A 25,524-nucleotide genomic window follows, 5' to 3' on the forward strand; every position below is an offset into this window, starting at 1 on the left:
TATATCTATATGTTTGAATGTTAAAAATAATAATATATATTGTGTTTGGTTTTTTAATTTACTATTGTTGATTTCGTATTATAATCATAATTAAAATTAGAATAGAAAAAGAATTCTAAAAAAAAAAAAATTGTTTCCGAATCAATGTTTCATGTCAAGTATGTGACCACTTATTAATATTATTGTTAATTTCGTTTCCATTATATTTATATAAAAGATATTATAAAATAAAAAATGGTGATATTTATTAGTCATGTGCATCATATATGAAAGGTAACGGTTATGAGTAATTTTTTTAAATTTGAAATGAGCTGGAATCTCATTTAGCTTGAAATTAGGTAATAAATGATAGAATCATTTTAAAATGAGAAACTTTAACTATTGCTCATAATATTGCTCATAAGACTACATATAGCAAAACCCTTCAATCTTTACGCACAATTTTTTATAAATTTTAGAGACCAACCATATTTTTTATTACAATCAAATGCCTTTTTAAGAAAAAAAAAAAAAAAGAAAAAAGAAATTACGTTCCCAAGCTTTTCATTATTTCATAGATAAAAAAAAAAAAAATGTCTTATTAAGATAAAGAAAAGATCAAAGTATGATACTCCGTAATTACTAATTGTGGAATAATATAAGACCAAAGTTCATACATAAGGTTCACCAGCGTAGCGTACATTCCCAAGGTTTTAATAGAATAGCAAAACCAAAACCTAGGCATAAACAGAGTTTGCGATAAAACATGTTATTCAAAATGTTCCCAACAACGTTTGTCATGCGTTGTTTGATCTCAAAGGGTTAGAACAAAAGGCGGTGCATCCTTTCGAGGTCCAGCAACAGTTCGATAAACATACACATTATTAGCAACATTGCTATTGCTATCATCACAATCTTCATCTTGGATCACTTCAACATTCAACCTACTCATCTCTTCAGCCAACTTCTTACACCCATTCATAGTCACATTACAAGCCGACATCCACAATGAACGCATTGACTCATATTGACCCAAACCCGACAGCAAAGCAGAGTCTCCAAACGGGCAGTCTCGTATCTCCACTCTCTTCAGTTTCGGGCAGCCTTTCATCACATACTCCATCCCTAAATCACTAGTTCCTGCAAAAGCAACAGAAAGTGTCTCGAGGTTTTTTGCGTGTTTCCCAATGTACTCGAATGCCAAGTCGGTTAATAGGCCAGAAACAGAGAGACGTTGAAGGTTGGTGCAAGTTTTGACGATTGCACCAAAGGCTTCGTCCATGGGCTCGTTTGTTAAGTAATCGGGTTCACGAGGGTTCATTATGCAAAGACGGAAGTGAGTGAAATTAGATCACAGATAAAGCGGGCGTATGTCACCCTATCCCGCCCACAAACGCCCCACAAACGCCCGGAATGGGGCGTTTGTGAGCGTTTGTCTTGGAAAAACGCTGCTACAAACGGAATAGTAGAGGACGTGACACGTTTTGATTGGTCTAAACTTCATAGCCGTTACAGCTAGCCGTTTTTTTTTTGTTTTTGTTTTTTTCCCTTCTATAAATACACACTCTTTAATTTCATTTTTCACACACTTTTATTCACTACACACTCACATATATATAAAAGTTTATATATTTTTTTTGTTTTAGAAATTAAAATTATGGATTTTTTAGCCTTAAGTATCGATTTGTTATTCGATTCAACGTCGTCCAAAGAAGAGGAAGAAATCCAACCAAGAACTCGTTTTCAAAGACAACCACGACGTTTTTTAAATAGAGATTGTGAAGCAGCGGGTCAATTATTGTGGAACGATTACTTTTGTGAAAATCCGATGTTTCCGGACGACATTTTCAAGAGACAATTTCGGATGCGCAAAGTTTTATTTCTCCGTATCAAAGAGGGTATTCTTCAACACTCGATCATTTTACTTTTTCCCAACCACGTCCGGATGCACTTGGACGTCTTGGTTTCTCAACTATTCAAAAAATAACTTGCGCGTTACGGCAATTGTCGTATGGGATGACCGCGGATATATTTGATGAATATATTAAAATGGCGGAAAAAACGGGTTATGTTACTTTAAATAATTTTTGCAAGTGTATAATTGACTTATATGGGCGGGAATATTTGAGGAAGCCTAATGCAACTGACATTGCTCGGTTGTATTCGGCGCACGAGGAGAAACATGGTTTCAAGGGAATGTTGGGTAGTATTGACTGTATGCATTGGGCATGAAAAAATTGTCCCGTTGCATGAAAAAGTCAATATACGAGAGGTGATCACGGTCACCCGACGATCATGCTTGAAGCGGTTGCTTCATACGATATATGGATATGGCATGCGTTTTTTGGGATGGCGGGTTCAAACAATGACATTAATGTGTTAAATCTTTCTCCGTTGTTTGATTCCCTTCGTAAGGATAGAGCCGCACCTTCACCGTTTAAAGTAAACGGAAACCAGTATCCCTTTGGTTACTACTTGGCGGACGGGATATATTCCGATTGGACAACACTAATAAAGGGGTATACGACTCCTATTGAAGAGCCTAGAAAAAAATTTACTAAATTTCAAGCGAGTGTTAGAAAGGATGTTGAGCGTACATTTGGTGTTCTACAAGGTCGGTTTGCGATTTTAAAAACACCGGCACGAGTTATGAGTGTTAATAAGATGAGAAGGATAATGTATAGTTGTATTGTTATGCACAACATGATACAAGAAGATAACGGGTTTGCGTTAAGTACTTGGGAACAAGAATGGTTAGATAAACCCGAAAACCGGCCTCTTCGCAATATTCGGAGAAGGGTCAAAGATCGTCGATCACGAGAGAAAGAGATTCGCGATCGAGACGTGCATGATCAACTTCGTGAAGATTTAACGGCTCATATTTGGAACCTCCCGCCGAACTTTCGCTCGATGCATAACTAGTGTTTTTTTTTAATAATTTATTGTAATGTTTTTTTTTGCGTGTATTTTTTTTTAATTGTAATGTTTTTTTTAAAATAATTAATGTACTTTTGTCTAGTTTATTTTATATTTTGTATTAAACAAAATAAAAAATAATTTAAAAACAATTAAAAAAATAAGAAAAATAAAATGCCACGTCACAGTCTTACCATGACAAAAGCCCCACATTACAACTCCCCCCAAAAATGTCATGGCCCAGTCACAGTTTTTTCCCAAAAAGTGCATCTCAACCACTTCACGTCACAATCACCAATATCTATGGTCTTAGGGCAGTTTTGGGCAACGGTGATGACAGCAGCATTTGTCATCCGTTTGCAGAAGTAGAGTATGTAGTGTAGGTTCGGGCAGCCGTTAGAAATGGAAACGAAACCTGACTCAGTCACACCGATTTGTTGGTCTAAAGGGTCAACTGGGAAGACTCGGAGTTCTTCTAGCAATGGGCAGTATGATCCAACTGCTTCTAAACCCTCATCCCCTACTGTATCAAGAACCTGCAAACAAGATCAATTTATAAGCAAATGAGAGTTTGAGATTGCAGTTTCAACAAATTAACTTTCGAATGAGCTGATTCAGAATACATTTTATTTTCCACAGTAGATAAAGCTTTAAAGGAAATGGGTCGAAGAGTCAAATGGGTCGAAAGTCAGTCAAAGGGCATTTATGAATTATCCAAAACCATATTATACGTACATAGTCCATCAATGATTCATTGTTGTGTGCAATAGCAGAACTTGAACCCGACCTGAGATGGGGCTAAACCAATGAAAGGGAGTAAACACTAAAAAAAAAAACCTTATTTTTTCGTAAATTTTTAATATTTTACTGTAATTTTTTTTTAAATCAAGCTGGGGCGTATACCCCATTTACATTTAGTTGCACTATGTTCCGCCACTTTTGACGAAAGTTAGGTGTTAGTCATGTAGATGACCATTAAACTCAAAATTTGACACCCAATCACATTATATTTTGGCACATAATCCAACTTCCAATCATATTTTGGCTCATAATCCAAAATCTTCCCATAAACATTTGACACTCAAATCTAAACCTCACTATTACAACCCATCAAAATTTGACACTGCCACGTCATCCCAGAACCTCCCAAAAACCCCAAGTCACGGTAACAGGTGGTCTTACTGAAATAATATACTTTCTTAGGGATATAAGTTTCCATTTGGTACCTATTCATACAAAGATCTAAATATGGATATAAATGGTGTTTTCGGTCAGACAAAATTGCATGGGGGGTCCCCGTGGTTTGTTCGATACAACAACTGGAGTTCAAAAGAATTTTTTCACCTTGGGGAGTCACTGTGGTTTGCAATAGTTTCACCAGGGGTCCAACGTCCTAACGTCTTTCAATATTTAACAGTTTTGGGCCTCACATGACTTGCACATGAGGGTAGTTTCGTCCTTTTAATTAACCCTCCAGCCTTTTTTATTTTACCTTATTTTCTCTTTTCTTTTATTTCTCTTTTCTATTTCTCTCAACTGAGCAAAAATTATGAATCATGAATCCATCGAATTAAACCTGAAAAAGTGAAGGAATTGCTTCCTTATGTAGCGACTAACAACAATTGAGCAGTAACAGATCCAAAACTTCAAGGATTGCAAGAAAAAATGGAAGAACAAGATCGGTGTTGAAAATGAACACCATAAATCAAAAACTGAGATTTATAGTGTTTTAGCCTTTGATTTCTACACGAAATATACTTCAAATCATGTATAGAACCTTCGTAAGTCATCAATTGTAACATCCCATTTTCCTATACATGTCTAAAGGTACACATTTAATCGTTTGTACGCTTACAACTCTTTCGTTATGTGATGAAATAATTTGTGTTAGTTGATGTGTGAATATATATATATATATATACATGTATATATATATGTGTGTGTGTATATATATATATATATATATATATATATATATATATATATATATATATATATATATATATATATATATATATATATATCTTTAGAATACAAGCATATATAAAGATATGCAAGGACTTTTGTTGATGTTAAGTCTTGCGAGACTTAAAGATGAAGTTTAGACGTGTATATGAAGCGAGAACGAAGCGTACAAGTCAAATAATTAATTGTTAGTTTGTTGCCGAGAAACTGGTCAGGCCACGCCTAATGGCGCGCCGCGATGACCATTGTCGCGCCGCGACACCTCAAGCAAAATAGAGTCAGGAGACATGCTAAGAAGGGTAGATTTTTCCTTCATATGTCGCGCTGCGGAGAAGAAGGTCGCGCCGCGACCAATTACCAGAATTTGAGTCAGGATGAGTTTAAACAACTCACATTTTTACGTTGTTCGTCACGCCGCGATAAAAGAAGTCGCGCCGCGACATTGCTGGCAGTCTGATGCAGAATTCAGCTTTTAAAAAGTGAGGTTCAAGGGCAAATTCGTCTTTTTACGTGTAGATCTGATGGGAGCATTTAATCTCCACCACTTATCCATATTATTCATTTCTTTTCCATTTTTCTTCTCCATTTACTCTCAAAACATAAAACCCACTTAGATTCAAAGTGAGATTTGAGAGTGAAGGATTTAGAGTTGATCTTTGGAGCAAGAATTAAAGTTGTTCTCCTCGTTCTTAGCTACGAGTGGATAGTGTTGGTAAGTCTTAACTCCGTATTTTTAGTTTTAGCTAATTTATGGCTAGGGTCTGGCCATTAGAGGCTTGTAAGACCCATTTGGAGGTTAAATGGGTGAACTTGGGTTATGTTGATGTAAGGAAAATCCAAACGACTATAACCTAGGGTTTGGTCTTGTGAATTGAAGTTGTAAGTGTCAAATGGTGTTGTTAGTCACTATTACACTTTTAAATTGTTGAAAGAATTGTTAATGAGTTAAGTTTGACTTGATTTGTGAGTCTAAGTGTTAAAATGGGTCAAATGAATAATGTTGACCTAGTTTGGGTGAAATGGGTATGAAGTACCCTAAGTTTGTGTTAGTTAAATTTAGTAGACTATAAATCGCTAGCTTTAGTGATTGAATATGAGTCTTGGCCATTTATGGGCGATTTTGGTGTAGTTGAGCTATTTAATGCAAATTAGGTCATTAAATGCTGAAGTGTAAGTATGGTGGTTGGTTCCACAAGTTGTGTATTGAATGTGTACTTAATGTATTAGGTACTTTGCTTTGAAGTTTCGGAAGTGCATAATCATCATCTTGGTATTAAGGTGAGTGGAATAATTATGCGTGTACGTATATAATGTATTTATTTATGTAGTATGAATGTGGCATTGTCGCGGTGTTTAAGACACCGAATTCTAAGTAACGAGTAGTATTATTGCGGTGTTCAAGACACTACTCATTGTTTTGATTGACATGTGGTATTGTCGCGGTGTTCAAGACGCCACATTATCATGGGAGTGGAATCGTGGTGTTCAAGACGCCACACTGTCATGGAGGGGGGGGGGTGAGTTAGTCGCGGTGTTCAAGACGCCACACTGTCATGGGGGGTGAGTTATTCGCGGTGTTTAAGACATCACCCGGAGGATTAGTGATTACGCGGTGATTAAGTAACAATAATGGATGTTATGAACTCCGATGGTCTTTTACGAGTACCGTTCCCTAGTATGATTGGTTAACTATGGTTGTGTGAATTGTATTTAGCATATTGAATTGTGATCTATATGCTATTAATATGCTAACTTATGCTAGTTCGTGTGATTGGAAGTTTAGTTATTATACTTGCGATGGTATGATTATTTATATTGCTAGCATGTATGCGGTAAATGCGTAAGTGATTGCAAGTAAGTAGGTTGTATATGTATTCGTATAATTGTTGCACTCACTAAGCATTAGCTTACCCCTCTCGTTGTTTGTCTTTTTAGATGCAGGTGCGGATAGGGGGAAAGGGGTTGTTGGGCACTAGGTGTCCCTTGGTGATGCTTGTTGAAGCTTTTGAATTTGGCCTAGTGATTTGGGTAGTTTAGCCCCAAACCATGTTCGAAGTGTTGTTTGGTTTAAAACTATCATTTGTGAATGGGTCAAACTTGTATTACATTTGTTAAGGGTCTTCGTGCCGTTTGTAAACATTTAACTTGTGATGTTGTTTAATGGGTTATATGTAACCGTTAAATTTTGGCGCTAATGGTTTATCATTTAAAAAAAAAAAAATTAATCGTATGGAATACGGGTTGGGTTGTTTCAAGTGGTATCAAAGCATGGTCTAAGGGATTTAGGCGACTTGATATAGGTGCCTAGACTTAGACTTTATTGTGTGTGCACTTTATGCGCGACTTGTAGGACCTCGGGTCGGATCAGGTTTTGGTTAGTGCATAGGTTTATGTGAACTAACCTTGCGCTATTTGTTTTGTGATGTATTTGAAATCCATCAAGCGAGATAGACGTTGTACTAGCAAGTTAATGCGTGATGCTCGCGTAAAAATGACTTGCTACCATTGTTACTGGTGCAAATCGTGTCAAACAAGAGATGTACGACGATTGTTAAGCAAGATGGGGCGGTAAGGTGTATATGTGTATATATACGTGTCATGTCATTTCATTCGTTGTTTAACCCCTTTCGTTTTATAGAATGAAGATGAGAAATGGACACGACACCGATAATGGGGGCACGAGCGAGGACCCCGCGTTCACGGCCAAAGTTGAGGCCATTTAAAAAGTCATCATGAGTCTTTCCTTGAAGATGTTAAGAAAAGGTTTCTTGATACGATTGAAGAGCAATTAGTCAACGTAGTAAAGGATCAAATTAAAGTTGTCCTTCAAGAGGACAATGTTGGGAGACGAGACTTTTTCTATAAGAATTTTAAGGATGCTCAACCTCCTACTTTTAAGGGCGAACGAGACCCACTTAAGAGTGCCCGGTGGATCTCCGACATGGAGGGGGCTTTTCGTACTTGTGAATACCCTCTTGATAAAAAGACGAGGTACGGTTGTAGCATGTTGAGGGGCGATGCCAAGTTATGGTGGGACGCGAAGATCCAAGTTTATGGTGAAGAGCAATGCATGGAATTCACTTGGGATGAATTCAAGGCGTAATTTTTCGACGAATACCGAACTTCGGTCGATCTTACAAGGCTTAGGGACGAATTACGTTCCTTGAGGCAAAGGTCGATGGATTTGAACACTCTCAAATCCGTTTTCTTGTCTAAGACCCAATTTTTCCCGGAGTATGTCGGGAATGATAAAATGTTGAAGGAATACTTCTATTGAATCTTGAATGATAGTTATCAAGAAAAGATTAGTGTAAACGTGGTGACAAGCTTCGATGAGTTGTTCAATATGGCCAAAGGTTTTGAGGCGCTCGTGTTAAGAAAGAGTGGCTTTACTTTTGGCAAGAGGAAGTTCGAAGCTACAAGTCATTCGAACAAAGAGAGTAAGGGTGCAACCGAGAGTGTCGGTAGTGTGAAGAAAAGTGTTCCAGAGAGTTCCGTTATTCTTTTCACAATTGTGGACGAAAGGGACATATGGCCCGTGATTGCACCAACCCTCCTTCTACAACCAAAGTCACTTGTTATAATTGTGGTAAAGAAGGGCACAAGAGGCCGGAATGTTCCAATTTGAACAATGATCATGTTAAGAAATTGGAGAAAGCGGCGGGTACGGCTAGGGGTCGCAACTACTTGATGACGAATCAAGAAGCCAAACAATCCAATGAAGTCGTCTCAGGTACTTTCATGGTTAACTCTAGTCTGGCACGTATACTTTTTGATAGTGGTGCTAACTTGTCGTTTGTGTCTCCAAGATTTGTGCCTAAGTTGAATAAACTGCTAGCTAAGTTGAGTCATCCGGTAGAAGTCGAAATAGCGGATGGTAAAACGGTGCTAGGGGTTGATGTTCGTAAAAATTGTAATGTTGTATTTGGTACCGAAACTTTTGAAATCGATCTCATTCTGATGACTTTGGGTGATTTTGATATTGTTGTTGGTATGGATTGGCTCGATCGTAATAGAGCCGATATTGCATGCCATGATAAATTCATTCGTGTGAAGACCCCAAGTGGGGGAGAGTTTATTATTCATGGCGATAAGCGAAGAAGACTTGTGCCGATATGCACTTTTGCATGGGCGTCGTTTCCTTGTTAGTAGTGGCATGGCTTTTCGTGCCCATGTTGTTGATACTCGTGATGAGGCACCACCCATTCATGAAATTCTGGTGGTAAATGAATTTGAAGACGTTTTTCCGAATGAGTTACCGGGTGTTCCGGCAGAAAGACAAGTTGAATTTCGCATTGAGCTGGTTCCGGGAGCTACTCCCATTGCTAAAACTCATTACCGTTTAGCGCCGACTGAATTGCAAGAGTTGTAAAATCAAACCCAAGAGTTGCTTGAAAAGGGTTTTATTCGACCGAGTTCCTCGCCATGGGGTGCTCCGGTTTTGTTTGTGAAGAAGAAAGATGGTAGTATGCGGATGTGCATCGATTATCGGGAGTTGAACAAAGTGACGATCAAGAATCGTTATCCATTGCCTCAGATTGACGATTTGTTTGACCAAATCCAAGGTGCAACGTATTTTTCTAAGATTGACTTACGGTCCGGCTATCACCAAGTGCGGGTCCGTGAGGAAGATATAGAGAAGACGGCTTTCCGAACTCGTTACGGGCATTTTGAGTTTGTAGTTATGCCCTTTGGTCTTACGAATGCACCGGCGGCATTCATGGATCTTATGAACCAAGTGTGCCAACCTATGTTGGACAAGTCAGTAATTGTGTTCATTGACGACATACTTGTTTATTCTAAGAGTATGAAGGAACATGAACACCATTTGCGTGAAGTGTTGAAGACGTTGCGGAAGGAGAAGTTGTATGCTAAATTCTCCAAATGTGAATTCTGGCTAAGGGAAGTTCAACTCCTTGGCCATATTGTGAATAAAGAAGGTATTCAAGTAGATCCGGGGAAGATTGAGACGGTGAAGAGTTGGGAAAAACCGACTACGCCTACGGAAATTCGAAGTTTTCTCAAATTGGCCGCTTATTATCATCGGTTTATCCAAGACTTTTCTAAGATTGCTTCTCCATTGACGAAATTGACGAGAAAGAATGCTAGATTTAATTGGGAGAACGAGCAAGAAATTGCTTTCCAATTGTTGAAGGAGAAATTGTGTCAAGCTCCGGTGTTGGTATTACCGAAAGGAATTGAAGATATGACGGTTTATTGTGATGCTCCATTAAATGGAATCGGGTGTGTTCTAATGCAAAGAGGTAAAGTCATCGCTTACGCCTCTCGACAATTAAAGGAACACGAAAGGAGATATCCGACTCATGATCTTGAATTGGCGGTGGTGGTACATGCGTTGAAAATTTGCGCCACTACTTGTATGGTGTCAAGTGTACAATATATTCGGATCCTAAGAGTTTGAAACACCTCTTTAACCAACGAGATTTGAATTATCGTCAACGTAGGTGGATGGATGTGGTAAAGGATTATGATTGCGAAATACTTTATCATCCGGGTAAGGCGAACGTGGTCGCGGATGCGTTAAGTTGAAAGAGTCAACATCTGGCAATACGAGTAGGGTCATTACGCATGATCATTACTAACGATTTTCTTGTAAAGCTTGGTGAGATTCAAATAGAAGCGTATGTTTACAACAAGCGTGAGGAACGAATCGTGGGGCAAACTGAGTTCATTACTTTAGGCCCGCATGGTTTGTTGTCTTTTCAAGGAAGAGTGTGGGTGCCTAAGATGGGTGATTACCGGCGGGTGCTACTTGATGAAGCACATAAGTCAAAGTATTCCATTCATCCGGGCGCGACGAAAATGTACCTTGATTTGAAGAAAGAGTATTGGTGGCCCGGTATGAAACGTGATGTTGTTAAGTATGTTGAACAATGCGTCACGTGTTTGCAAGTCAAAGCCGAACACCAAAAGCCGTACGGTAAGTTGTAACCTTTGGAAGTCCCGAAATGGAAATGGGAGCACATTACCATGGACTTCATTACCAAGTTACCAAAGACGGCGAGAACCCAATATGATACGATTTGGGTGATAGTTGATAGATTGACGAAGAGTGCTTTGTTTCTTCGCATTCGGGAAACGATATCATTGGAGACTTTTTCTAAGTTGTTTATTAAGGAGGTGATATCGAGACATGGGGTTCCTATATATATTGTTTCGGATCGAGATACTCGTTTCACTTCTCGGTTTTGGAATAAATTTCATGAAGATATGGGTACTCAATTGAAAATGAGCACGACGTATCATCCTAAAATGGACGGTCAAACCGAACGTACGAATCAAACGTTGGAGGATATGTTAAGGGCGTGTGTAATTGATTTCGGTGGTAGTTGGGATGAGCACTTACCATTGGTAGAATTCTCGTACAATAATAGTTACCACACTAGTATTGGAATGCCACCTTATGAGATGCTTTATGGGCGTAGGTGTCGAACTCCTATTTGTTGGGGTGAAGTGGGACAACGAGAAATAGGGAGTACCGATTTGGTCCTAGAGACGAATAGTAAGCTTGAGATGATTCGGGCTCGACTTAAGGCAGAGCAAGATAGACAAAAATCTTATGCCGATAAAGGTAGACGAACGATCGAATTTCAAGAAGGTGACATGGTGATGCTTAAGGTTTCTCCATGGAAGGGTGTTATCCGGTTTCGAAAGCGAGGAAAGTTAGCTCCTCGGTTTATTGGCCCTTTCAAGATTTTGGCACGCGTTGGTGAGGTTGCTTATAGACTAGAGTTGCCCGAAGAGCTTGTGGGGATTCATAATATGTTTCATGTTTCCCATCTCCGTAAGTGTCTTGCGGATGACTCGACTTGGGTGCCATTAGATGAGATTGCATTGAATAATAATCTAGAGTACGTTGAAGAACCGATAGCCGTTCTTGATGAGAAGGTTAAAATGTTGCGAAACAAGGAAGTGAGAACCTTCAAAGTGCAATGGCGACACCGAAAGGATTCCAAGTTTACATGGGAATCCTAAGAGTTAGTTTTGGTTTATCTTCCGGCTTGTCATGCAGCTTGGATCGGGAGGACGCGCTCTGATTCAAGTGGGGGAGAGTTGTAACATCCCGTTTTCCCGTACATGTCTAAAGGTACACATTTAATTGTTTGTACGCTTACAACTCTTTCGTTATGTGATGAAATAATTTGTGTTAGTTGATGTGTGAATATATATATATATATATATATATATATATATATATATATATATATATATATATATATATACATGTATATATATGTGTGTATATATATATTTTTAGAATACACGCATATATAAGGATATGCAATGACTTTTGTTGATGTTAAGTCTTGCGAGACTTAAAGATGAAGTTTAGATGTGTATAGGAAGCGAGAACGAAGCGTACAAGTCAAATAATTAATTGTTAGTTTGTTGCCGAGAAACTGGTCAGGCCACGCCTAATGGCGCGCCGCGATGACCATTGCCGCACCGCGGCACCTCAAGCAAAATAGAGTCAGGAGGCATGCTAAGAAGGGTCGATTTTTCCTTCATACGTCGCGCCGCGGAGAACAAGGTCGCGCCGCGACCAATAACTAGAATTTGAGTCAGGAGGAGTTTAAACAACTCACATTTTTACGTTGTTCATCGCGCCGCGATAAAATAAGTCGCGCCGCGACATTGCTGGCAGTCTGATGCCGAATTCAGCTTTTAAAAAGTGGGGTTCAAGGGCAAATTCATCTTTTTACGTGTAGATCTGATGGGAGCATTTAATCTCCACCACTTATCCATATTATTCATTTCTTTTCCATTTTTCTTCTCCATTTACTCTCAAAACATAAAACCCACTTAGATTCAAAGTGAGATTTGAGAGTGAAGGATTTAGAGTTGATCTTTGGAGCAAGAATTAATGTTGTTCTCCTCGTTCTTAGCTACGAGTGGATAGTGTTGGCAAGTCTTAACTCTGTATTTTTAGTTTTAGCTAATTTATGGCTAGGGTTTGGCCATTAGAGGCTTGTGATGTCAGAGCTAAGGGGTATAAAATACTATTAAATTTTAGCAGGAAATACTATTAAATACGATACAATTTTACTCAAGATATTTATTTATTTATAGAATGGATATACTTAAACCTTGCTACAACACTTATAGGCAGTGTACCTAATCGTACAGTAGTGTAGTTTTTAGTAAGTCCGGTTCGTTTCACAGGGAATCTTTTTCACAAAGATTAACGCTATATTAGTTTAAATTTATAAAAATACAAATATATATATATATAAGTAATATTATTATTATAAACGGGGGTTTTTACCGTTTAATGACCGGTTTGTCGATTTTAAAAACTTTAGTCGCAGTTAAAACCAAAATTAAAAATAAATACAAGACTTAATGTAAAGTAAATAACGATAATGAAATTGCGATAAATAAAAGTGCGATAAAATAAACTTGCGATAATTAAAAAGTACGATAATTAAAAGTGCAATTAAATACAATAACAATAAATAAAAGTGCGATAATTAGAAGTGCAATTAAATATAAAATAAAGGAAATTAAATATGAAATAAAAGAATTATGCTTATTTAAACTTCCGTAATCATGATGTTTGACGTGTTGATTTTAGTTTTATGCCCATGGGTTAATTGTCCTTTGTCCTGGATTATTTAATATGTCCGTCTGGTTTTTGTCCATAACAGTCCATCAGTCATAAATATAAAGTGCGAGTGTCCTCGTCAAATTATCCTTATACCCGAAGTCAAATATTCCAACTAATTGGGGACTTAAACTGTAACAAGATTTTAATACTTTGTTTAATAATTACACCAGGATATCGACTGCGTGTAACCCAAGGTTTTAATACTTTGTTAACAATTATGCCAAGTTTCCTTGTACATAATTTCACCCCTGTTTTAATAATTCTAGTGGCTATTAATCCATTCCCGTGTCCGGTTAAATGAACGATTATTCGTACTTATAAATACCCCGCCCATCGTGTCCGATTGAGTGTATATGGTTATTTATAGGGACGTCCAATTGTAAATCTTTATATTAAAATTAACAAACTATCATTTAGTTAAACAAATATAAAGCCCATTAATAGCCCATAGTCTAATTTCCACAATTGTCGTTCTTTTGTCCAAACCCCAATTATGGTACAAAGCCTAATTACCCAATTTTAGTAATTAGCCCAACATCATGATTACTTCGTTTTAAATAAGCATAATAATAACTTAGCTACGAGATATTAAATTAAAAAGGTTGAACATAACTTACAATGATTAAAAATAGCGTAGCGTTACACGGACAGAATTTCGACTTACACCCTTACAACATTCGCTAACATACCCTTATTATTAGGATTTAAAATTAAAATTAAATTTAAAATATAAATATATATATATATTACGTATATATTGAGAGAGAGATTGATTTATGATATTTTTGCGATCAAACTGCGTTTGCTTTTATAGGGATTTGAGTCCAGATGAGCTCCGCGACTCGCACCCTTTTTGCTCTTCAAACTCCGCGAGTCGCGGAGTTTGTAATTACAGCTCACCCAGCTTTGGCTCTTTGTTTACCGACGGTTTATTATATAAATATAATATATATATAATTTATATAATTAATTATATATTATATTATATTTATATACATAGTTAACTTGTAATTTTTAGTCCGTTGCGTCGAGCGTTGAGAGTTGACTCTGGCCCCGGTTCCGGATTTTCGAACGTCCTTGCGTAAAATTTAATATCTTGTACTTTGCGTTTTGAATCTTGTACTCTTGTAATTTTGAGACGTTTCTTATCAATAATTGGAACCTCTTTGATTGTATTTTGTACTTTTGAGCTTTTTGGTCGTTTGCGTCTTCAATTCGTCGAATCTGTCTTTTGTCTTCACCTTTTATTATTTTAAACGAATATTACTTGTAAATAGAACAATTGCAACTAAAAGCTTGTCTTTCTTGAGGAATAATGCTATGAAATATATGTTCATTTTTAGCATTATCAAATATTCCCACACTTGAACGTTGCTTGTCCTCAAGCAATATAGTCTTGAAATACTAGAATCACTTCTTTATTCTTCACACTTTGTACATCAGTGATTTCTATACGGCGGTATAAACAATGGTAGTAACGATATGGTTTACAGTCCCACATGACTATAAAATTTAGATCCTTTAAGGAAATTGGATCTTTATGAAAACATTTGATCTTTTGAAAATTTTAATCTAGCTTTTACTCTAGATTAGTTTTCCGGAATAACCCTTCACCGGTGTTTGCAAAATATTTTTGTGGGTTTGTGTGGGTTTCAGATTTGAAAATTTTAGCTCAACACTTGTGGTTTTGTGTTACCCACTTGCTAACCTTGTATTAGGAAAGCAACACGTCCAGTTCACTTGTCCCGTATATTACCTTTCGATAAACTACCGTCCAGTTGTAAAGGAAAGCGTTGAACAAGCAACTGTTAAGGCAATGTCCCCTGACATGCTTTTAATTATGGTCTATAACGTGTCGGACGCAATTACTATCCTTGGTAGGAGCAATAGTAAAGCTCACCCTTATAATTTTTCGGTCTGGCACAAGGTCTTGTCTTTGACCATGCTATGCAACCACCGTTCTTACGGTTGACACCCGATTTGGTTCAGATGACCTAATGAATTCCAGGTGAATTCCTAGGATTTTACGTTCAATGGTAATGAACGTATTGAAAATAGGGTTTTCAGAAAACAAATCGGTTTGTAATTTTTGTTCAAAATATTTTCTCGTTCAAGCTCGAGTTTAGATATCATTGAATTCCATGAGTTTGAATTCTCAATCTTTAAGGTCAATCTCTAGGATTGAGTAATATCAGTCTTAAAAGCTGATTTTTGATCTTTAAGGAGATTATCCTTTCTGGGGATCTGATTCATTAGTCTTATCCAGCTAATTTGCACGGTGCCCCCCATTGTATGAGATAAATCCTTCTCATGGTTAGGATAAATCTGACCACTTGGCGACCCTGTTTTATACTGAGGTCCATGGATTTCCTGCTGATTTTAGAGATGACTTTTCTAGATTTTTCATCAACCTACAGCTGGTCTGGACGACAACTTCATGACCTAAATCAAGAAGCGCGTTTCTTTTTCGGAAGACTTTACTTCCTTTTAATGATGGAATTGATTCATCGTGTAGATCCATCTCTTCTTTTCTTTCATCGGGTAAAACAGTTTAGTTTAGTCCAAAGCAAAAGTATTTTCAGTTATTTGTTACAGAAATATGTGACATATGTTTAAAATATCTTGGTAAATTTTCCCACACTTGGCTTTTATTTTCCTTTTTATTGTCCTCTATTCCATTTTAAATGAATTTTAACATTTTGGTTTGTTTCTCAATTTATGTCCTTTCCGAGGTAACAATAATTTCGGTGTTAAAACCTAGTTTTATCATTCATAAATATGTATAAACATGATTTTGAGTTCATTTAATTGAAAATTTTGAAAAATTTTACTAGAATTGGGTAGTCAGTATATAAGACTAGGGATGTTCTTTATTATTAGAGAGCACTAGATTCTAATACAACTACTGCTTTACTAGTATTTTTAATGGTAACCAAGTGTTTAAGATAAAAATTTAAAAAATCCGAAAGAATTTAACCCCTTCCCACACTTAAGATCTTGCAATGCCCTCATTTGCAAAAAATCAGTAACAATTTAAATTATTGAGGGTGATTAGCGTAGAAAAATGATTAAATTTTACCAAAGTTTCCAAACATATTGACGTTTGTTTTCTGAATGATAAATGGTGCATATCATTTGTTCATTCCGTCTTGTTGTTATTTCACATATATTTTGCATTTTGTGTACATAAGATAAACTGCAAACATATATACATATTTTTGAAGTTTGGTATATTACCCCACATTCAAAAATTATTAAAATCTAATAATAAAAGTTAGAAAATTATAAAAACTATTACAATATTAACATAAGTATTAAATGTATCAACATTACAAATAATAAAATAAATAAAACTAAGTAGACTAGGGATGATACTGATACCAGTATGGGTTCCATGCATAACCGTATGTGTTATAGAATGCTTCGGCTGGGTTATACGTAAGATACGGTGGTTGGATCTCTATAGACCAGGGAGGAATTACGGGCGATGGAGTAGGAATATAGTTTCTACCTATTTGTTGGCAATAAGCTATGATTTGGTTTTGATGAACTTGTCAATCTTCAAATGCTCGATGTCTAGCATTTTCGTACTCTTGTGAAGCTATAAACCTTTGCATTTCTGTCATTTCATTTCCCCCTCCCACATTACCTGACTGTTGGTTTCTCTCAACCTGTGAATGTCTACCATTATATCGTACTGCGGCGTTATTTCGCCTCTTCAAAACCTTCGCACCATGGTATACATTTAAACCTATTGTATCGCGGGGTTCTGGTTCTTCGATTAGTAATCCCCCCCGACTTATATCCACACCTAGATATGCAGCAATCAAAGTAATAAATATATCACCTCCTATTATGCTATGCGGTCTCATCCCCTAACCATAGCTGATAAATAATAACCCACACAATAAGGTATACTTACAGCGCTTTGTGGGTCTCGAATACACATGTGGTAAAACAAATCCTGTTCATTTACCTTTTCCTTATTCTTACCTCGTTGTGTAATCAAATTGGCTAAAAACCTATGAATTACTCTTAACTCTGCTCTATCTATATCCAAATAAGAGTAATTTTCCCCTTTAAATCGGTGATGGCTAGTCATTTGACTCCATACACCATGTGTATCAAAATTTTCATCAATCTTTCTACCATTTAATATCAACCCTCTACAATCGTTAGACGCTAACTCCTCAGGCGTATATATACGTAAAGCCTGAGCCATGTCTAGTAAAGACATGTGGCGCATCGAACCTCCTAACAAAAATCTAATAAAAGATCGATCGGTTAAACTAACTACCCGATCATTTATTTCTATACTACACAATAATTCTTCACACCATACTTTATATACAGGTCTACGCATGTTGAATAAACGTACCCAATCGTTAAAAGTAGAATTACCATACCTCTGTGTAAGTAATTCCCTAATTGGCCCGGCTAATTCTACAGCTTCTAACGGTGCCCATTCTATTACCCTAGGTACTTCAACAGCTTTAGAATAAAGAGTATGCAAGCCCCTTTGGTATTTTGGATAATCTATCCAAAGTCTGTCAAATCTCAAGTTCGGGTGCAAATCTTCCAAGTGCATATCAGAAAATGTCATAACTGGATGAGGTATATCTTGTTTGTAGTAGTTATCCACCTCCTGTTGTTCCGCATTTGCAGCAGGAGCATTGCGAGCTTGGGATGAAGATTCACCCCTTTCAGTCGTTTTTCTTGAGTAATTCCTTGATAGCATCCTTCTCAACATGATTTTAGTAAAAGATTTGATGAAAAACAGTGAAAAATTTAGATTTTTGGAGGTTTTAGTGTGTGTTTTTCGGGTGTTTTGTTCGCAGTTTTTGTGTGTGGTGTGTGGACTGATCAGTTCCAGCTATTTTATTTTTTTCTGTATTTTGGTCTCTCCGCGAGTCGCGGTGTTTGACCCTTACAAACTCTGCGAGTCGCGGTTCTTTTTTTTTTTTTAAATCTTAACTTATAAAACAAATATAAAATAAATTTAAAATGTTGTTTTCCTTTGTTTTAGGACGAGCTCGTTTCGGATCGATGTCCTAGTCCGTCCCTCGACAAAATTTTAAAATTTGTCAATTCAAAGCGCGGTTTTAAAAGTAAAGATTTTTGGGTTTTTTTTTTTTACTGTTTTTGGCATACTTTAGTTTAATAAGATTAAAAATAATGATAATAAAAGTTCTCGTCCCTCCCTCGGGTAAAGCAATTTCGGTTCAAAGACCTAGTCTTCAACTTACGACGAATTTTAAAAATCATATTTTTAACTTAGCGAAATAAAGTAAATTTTTGTTTTTAAATTCACACCACTTAAATTTAAAATGCATAAAATTAAAAATTCATATTTTAAAAATTAAAAATTCACACAAACTTAATTTAAAAATTAATATTATAAATTCACACCAAACTTAAATTATATTTTTGTTTTTATACATGCAAACTTATATTAAAAATATTAATTTTTCAAATATTTACAATTTTAAGTATATTGATTTTAAAAAGTTTACAATATTATTTTAATATTAATTTTAAAAACAAAGTAAAAATAAAATTAAAAATCTTTTTGGCTTTTATCCCACTTTAATCAATCAAATATTATCAAAAATATGCGCCCCTCTTTTCGGTAAAGTAATTTCGGTTCCATGACCTAATTTAACTCATAACAAATTTTTGAAATATTTTGGTTTGATTGATTAAAGATATTTATACCTTAAGAATAAACGTTAAATTTCGCAGTGATGTAATAAATTTTTGTATGATATCAATAATTTCGGTCGCCAAACCTAATTTTATTCAATACCAATTTAATACTTTATAGCGAACAAATTAGCGTTTATTATCAAAAGGTTAAAAATGAAAAAAAAAATAAAAAAATAAAAACTGTACAGACTTACCTGTGAGATAGTATTCTTAGTGATATTATCTATCCCACTCATAAGATAGTCGGTTTAATTGGTTTTCCATAGCTACAAAGGCGTAACCTCGAGCATTCAGTGTTTTTTCTTCTAAACATATGAACGGTCTGTCTCTGCATAAAGTAACAAATTCGATGTTTGAATAGGTTTGATTATTTGAACATTTACCTTCATGTGACCATTTTCCGCATTTGTGACATCTTTCAAGGTGTCGTGCTCTTGTTTTCGCTGCGGATTTTGATTTTCCTTTACCAAATTGTAACTTATTATCTTTGCATCTGGATTCTTTTCTTACTCCGTCCAATCTTTCTCTGATTACTGATACTATTTCACTCGGAAGTGTGTCATTATTACGTTTAGTGATCAAAGCGTGTAGCATTAGACCATGGTTTAGTTCACAGGCAGTCTTCATTTCCTAAAAAAAATAAAAATTCAGAATGGGGGGAGAAGACTAGTTCTTTAGGGTCTGCTAGGGAAAGACCATTCGGGTTCCATTTTCGAGAACTACACGAAAACAGAAAATCTAACTCTAACAGAAATACATATTATCCTTTAAAAGACTTGATTCTCCCCACACTTAGTTAGCTGTGGTATCGAAATTGTGATTAACTTCACTGTCAACTTCCATTGGACTATCTATGTAATGTTTAACTCTGTGACCATTAACCTTAAATTCAATCCCATTTGAATTTATTAATTCTATCGTTCCGTATGGGAAAACTCTTTTGACTATGAATGGTCCAGACCATCTTGATTTCAATTTTCCAGGAAATAGCTTGAATCGTGAATTGAAAAGAAGAACTCTGTCTCCTTCTTTGAATTCTTTTGAACTTCTGATTCTTTTATCATGCCATTTCTTTGTTCTTTCCTTATAGATTAATGAATTTTCGTATGCTTCATGTCTTAATTCTTCTAATTCGTTTAGTTGACTTAACCGTAGACGTCCAGCTTCATGTAAATCAAGATTACATATCTTCAAAGCCCAAAATGCTTTGTGTTCAATTTCTACTGGAAGATGACATGCTTTTCCATAAATAAGTCTAAAAGGTGTGGTTCCAATTGGAGTTTTGTAGGCTGTTCTAAAAGCCCAGAGTGTATCCTCCAATTTAATGGACCATTCCTTCGGATTTGATCCTACGGTTTTTTCTAGAATACGTTTTAAAGCTCGGTTGGTATTTTCAACTTGTCCACTTGTTTGTGGATGATATGCGGTGGAGATTTTATGAGTTACTCCATATCTTTTGAGAACTTTCTCAAGTTGATTATTACAGAAATGAGTACCCTGATCACTTATTAAAGCTTTCGGCATTCCAAACCTTGCAAAAAGACGTTTTAAAAAGTTGACTACAACTCGTGCATCGTTAGTTGGGAGAGCTTGTGCTTCCGCCCATTTAGATTCATAATCAATGGCTACGAGAATATAGAGATTATTATGAGATTTTGGAAATGGACCCATAAAGTCAATACCCCAAATGTCAAATACTTCACATACTTGAATGACATTTTGTGGCATTTCATCACGTTGACTTATTTTTCCGGCTCTTTGACATGCATCACAGGATTTGCAAAGAAGGTGTACGTCTTTGTAAATTGTAGGCCAATAGAATCCAGCATCATAAACTTTTCTTGCTGTTAGTTGAGGCCCATAGTGCCCTCCTGTTGGTCCTGTGTGACAATGGTTTAAAATTTTACTAGCTTCATCTCCAAATACACATCGGCGTATTATTCCATCGGGACAACTTTTAAACAGATGTGGATCTTCCCAAAAATAGTGTTTTATATCACTGAAGAATTTCTTTCGTTTTTGGTACGATAATCCTTTTTCAAGGAATCCACATACTAAATAGTTTGCATAGTCTGTAAACCATGGAATTTCGTTATAATCTATCTTCAATAGATATTCATCAGGAAAGTTGTCTTGTATGGCCGATTCATTTAGAACTTCTAATTCGGGATTTTCAAGACGAGAAAGATGATCAGCGGCGAGATTTTCTGCTCCTCTTTTATCTCGGATTTCAATATCGAACTCTTGTAAGAGTAAGATCCAATGGATTAATCTTGGTTTGGCATCTTGTTTCGAAAATAGGTATCTAAGAGCAGAATGGTCGGTATAGACCACCGTTTTTGCTAGAACGAGATATGAACTAAATTTGTCAAAAGCAAAGACAATAGCAAGGAGTTCTTTTTTAGTAGTTGTATAGTTCGTTTGTGGTCCTTGTAACGTCTTACTAGCATAATATATAGGTTGAAATCGTTTTTCAATCCTTTGTCCTAAAACGGCTCCCATTGCAAAATCACTTGCATCGCACATTAGTTCAAACGGTAGATTCCAATTTGGTGTTATCATGATCGGCGCATTAGTGAGTTTCTCTTTAAGAATATTAAAAGATTTGATGCATTCATCTGAAAAGATGAATGGAGCATCTTTTTCTAGGAGTTTATTCATAGGAGTGGCAATTTTAGAAAAATCTTTTATGAAACGTCGGTAAAAACCGGCATGCCCTAGAAAACTCCTAACTCCTCTAATATTGGTGGGATGTGGAAGTTTAGCAATTACATCTACTTTATCTCTATCCACTTCAATTCCTTCTTTTGAAATTTTATATCCAAGAACGATGCCTTCTTTAACCATGAAATGGCATTTCTCCCAATTAAGAACTAGATTTGATTGTTCACATCTAATAAGCATTCGTTCCAGATTAACTAGACATGATTCAAATGTATCACCGAAGACTGAAAAGTCATCTATGAACACTTCCATACATTCTTCTATCATGTCGTGAAAAATCGCCATCATACACCTTTGAAAGGTTGCAGGGGCGTTGCAAAGTCCAAATGGCATGCGTTTGTAAGCAAAAGTACCATAAGGGCACGTGAATGTGGTTTTCTCTTGATCTTCGGGTGCTATTGGAATTTGAAAATATCCGGAAAATCCATCAAGAAAACAATAGTAACTGTTTCCGGCTAATCTTTCCAACATTTGATCAATAAAAGGTAAGGGAAAGTGATCTTTTCTGGTGGCGTCATTTAATTTTCTATAATGAATACATACACACCATCCTGTTACAGTCCTTGTAAGAATAAGCTCATTTTTTTCATGTGTATGACAGTCATGCCACCCTTCTTAGGCACGCATTGAACTGGGCTTACCCATGGACTATCAGAGATTGGATAAATTAAACCTGCATCTAGCAGTTTAATAATTTCTTTTTTAACTACATCTTGCATATTCGGATTTAGTCTTCGTTGGCGTTGCACATACATTTTATGACCTTCTTCCATAAGGATTTTATGTGTGCAATACGAAGGACTTATTCCTTTAATATCATGAATTTTCCATGCAATGACTGATTTATGAGCTTTCAACACAGAAATGAGTTCTGATTTCTCATTTTCAGTAAGAGAAGACGATATTATTACAGGTAATTCAGATTCACCATGTAAATAAGCATATTCCAAATGGTTTGGAAGTGGCTTTAATTCTAATGTCGGTGGTTCTTCTATCGATGATTTATATCGATATCTGTCTTCTTCTTTTAGCATTTGAATTTCTTCTGTTGTTGGTTCATATCCATTTGCTATTAGTGTAGCTAACATTTCAGCTTCATCAATTGGTTCATTACCTTCTCCTAAAGAACATTCTCCTGTTCCTTGTAATTCTGGAAATTCTTCTAACAATTCTGCATGTGAATCTATAGTTTGAATATAATAACATGTATCATCTGCAGATTGCGGTTGTTGCATTGCTCTATCAACTGAAAAGGTAACACTCTCGTCCTCTATACTTAGGGTCAGTTTCTTACCAAACACGTCTATCATTGCTTTAGCCGTGTTTAAGAATGGTCTTCCTAATATGAGAGGAACTTGAGAATCTTCTTCCATGTCCAGAACAACAAAATCTACTGAAAATACTAAGGTACCAACTTTAACTAGCATGTTCTCCATTATCCCTCTAGGATATTTTATTGATCTATCGGCTAGTTGTATGCTTATTCTTGTTGGTTTCAATTCTCCAAGGTCTAATTTAGTGTATAGTGAATACGGCATTAAATTTATACTAGCACCTATGTCTGCCAATGCTTCTATTGAACTAAGACTACCCAGAAAACATGGAATTGTGAAACTTCCTGGATCAGATACTTTTTCTGGTATCTTATTCAATAACACTGCTGAACAATTAGCATTCATAGTAACGGCCGAGAGTTCTTCCATTTTCTTTCTATTCGAGATTAGATCTTTCAGAAATTTAGCATTTCTAGGCATTCCTGAAATCACATCAATGAAAGGAAGATTTACATTTATCTGTTTAAATATATCCAAGAATTTGGATTGCTCAGCTTCAAGTTTCTCTTTCTTCATTTTACTCGGGTAAGGAAGTGGTGGTTGGTATGGTTTAACATATGGTTTATCCTTAGCTGTGTTATCTTCATTAACCTTTTCAACTACCGGTTCTTTTTCCTTATCTTGATCAGGTTGTGGTTCTTGTGGAGTAGGAATAGCTTCATCAGAAGTTACAGGTATTTCAGGTGGTTTAAGTGTTGTACCACTTCTTGTGGTAATGGCTTTAGCTGTTTCATTCCGGGGGTTAGCATTTGTATCACTAGGTAAACTTCCTGGTTTTCTTTCACCTATTAACCTTGCTAGGTTACTTACTTCTTGTTCCAAGTTTTGGATAGAAGCTTGTTGATTTCTAAATGCTTGAGCATTTTGTTCATTAGTTTGTTTTTGAGATGCGAAAAACTGCGTTTGAGTTTCAACTAGCTTCGTCATCATATCTTCTAAATTCGGCTTTTTATCATCGGTTTGTGGTGGTTTGTTTTAAAAATTAGGTCTTTGCTGATTGTAAGTATTATTGGATACTTGTTGATTGCTAGGACCTTGTTGGTTGTTGTATGGAATATTTCGGTTATAGTTCTGGTTTTGATTGTAAATCGGTCTTGGCGGTTGATAATTATTCTGATAATTATTTCCAGGCATTTGGTTTATGTATGAAATATTCTCTCTTTGTTCCATTGTTAATTCAATACTGAGACAATCTTTTGTCAAATGTGGTCCTCCACACTGCTCACAACTAATTCGTATTGAGTGGATATCTTTAGTCATCTTTTCCATTCGTCTCTCGACAGCATCTATCTTTGCGGAAATGGAATCTAAGTCATGGCTAGAATCGGCTCTAGCTGCTTTAGATGATCTAACGATATCTTTTTCTTGGTGCCACTCATGTGAGTGGGAAGCAGTGTTATCAATAATTTTATAAGCATCAGTTTCGGTTTTTTTTATAATAGAACCACCAGCTGCTATGTCGATGTCTTTCCTTGTAGTGATGTCGCATCCTTGGTATAATATTTGTACTATTTGACAGGTGTCTAAACCATGTTGCGGACATCCTCTTAATAACTTTCCAAATCTAGTCCACACCTCATATAGAGTTTCATTCGGTTTCTGTGTGAACGTAACAATTTCTCCTTGAAGTCTTACGGCTTTAGATGTCGGAAAGAATTGTTTAAGAAATTTTTCAACTAAAACGTCCCATGTATCGATCGCCCCTTCAGGTAACGATTCCAACCAATCTTTGGCTTCTCCCTTTAAAGTCCAGGGAAATAACATGAGATATATCTGTTCATCCTCAACTTCTCTTATTTTAAATAGAGTGCAGATCCTATTAAAAGTACGAAGATGTTCATTTGGATCTTCCTTCGGTGCACCACTAAATTGGCATTGATTAGTTACCATGTATAGAATTTGTCCTTTGATTTCATAATCTGGCGCATTAATGTCAGGATGAGTAATTGCGTGACCTTGGCCAGTGTGTTTAGCTCTCATTCGGTCTTCCATACTTAAAGGTTCCAGATTCTCCATAATTGAATTTGTTGAATCGGAATCACTAGAGGATTCTGATTTAATGGTTCGTTCCTCAACAATCTCTGTTTGAATGATTGGTGGTTCCGGAGGAAAATCTAATGGTTCAGGATCTATGAATCATCCCTGAATATTTTCCGAATTCTCAATTGTGAGGTCGGGTTCAAAAAATGGATTATCGGAAATTTGAATTGGAGTACTTGGTCGACTGGATGACGATTCTAAAGAAAAATCAACGGCGGTAATATTTGCTAG

The 25,524-nt window shown here is 36.2% G+C and overlaps 1 pseudogene; it reads right to left on the reverse strand.

Annotated features, from left to right (window-relative positions):
- Positions 1 to 580: 580 nt before the first annotated feature.
- The window catches only part of LOC139899604 (protein TRANSPORT INHIBITOR RESPONSE 1-like), a 170,512-nt pseudogene continuing 145,568 nt past the window's right edge, over positions 581 to 25,524 (reverse strand).

Source organism: Rutidosis leptorrhynchoides, chromosome 1 (assembly GCF_046630445.1).
Source record: "Rutidosis leptorrhynchoides isolate AG116_Rl617_1_P2 chromosome 1, CSIRO_AGI_Rlap_v1, whole genome shotgun sequence".
Classification (NCBI taxonomy): domain Eukaryota; kingdom Viridiplantae; phylum Streptophyta; class Magnoliopsida; order Asterales; family Asteraceae; genus Rutidosis; species Rutidosis leptorrhynchoides.